Here is a 271-nt window from a genome sequence, read left to right as displayed (position 1 = left end):
TAGATGATACGTAAAGAGGTTGACAAATACAACAATGGTTTTCCAGCGCCCTAGAGAACGCTAAAGAGAGAGAGAGAAAAAAAACCCTCACAAGTTTATAAAGTGATAAAAGTTTAGTTAAAATTCAATAATATTAATGATATATCAGTTTTCGTGGTGTAGCGGTTATCACGTGCGCTTCACACGCGCAATGTCCCCGGTTCGATCCCGGGCGAAAACATGTTATTTCCTAGATAATGTTTTTGAAACAACACGTACTACTATTTTATAT

General features: G+C 36.5%; 1 non-coding gene across 1 annotated transcript; it reads left to right on the top strand.

Moving 5' to 3' along the window:
• Positions 1-147: 147 nt before the first annotated feature.
• Trnav-cac lies at positions 148-220 on the top strand. Its single transcript has one exon. It is a non-coding gene; the product is annotated as a tRNA-Val (tRNA).
• Positions 221-271: the final 51 nt, after the last annotated feature.

The sequence above is a fragment of the Limulus polyphemus genome, unplaced genomic scaffold (genome assembly GCF_000517525.1).
Source record: "Limulus polyphemus unplaced genomic scaffold, Limulus_polyphemus-2.1.2 Scaffold225692, whole genome shotgun sequence".
Taxonomy (NCBI): domain Eukaryota; kingdom Metazoa; phylum Arthropoda; class Merostomata; order Xiphosura; family Limulidae; genus Limulus; species Limulus polyphemus.
This window is presented reverse-complemented; position numbering and strand designations above follow the sequence as displayed.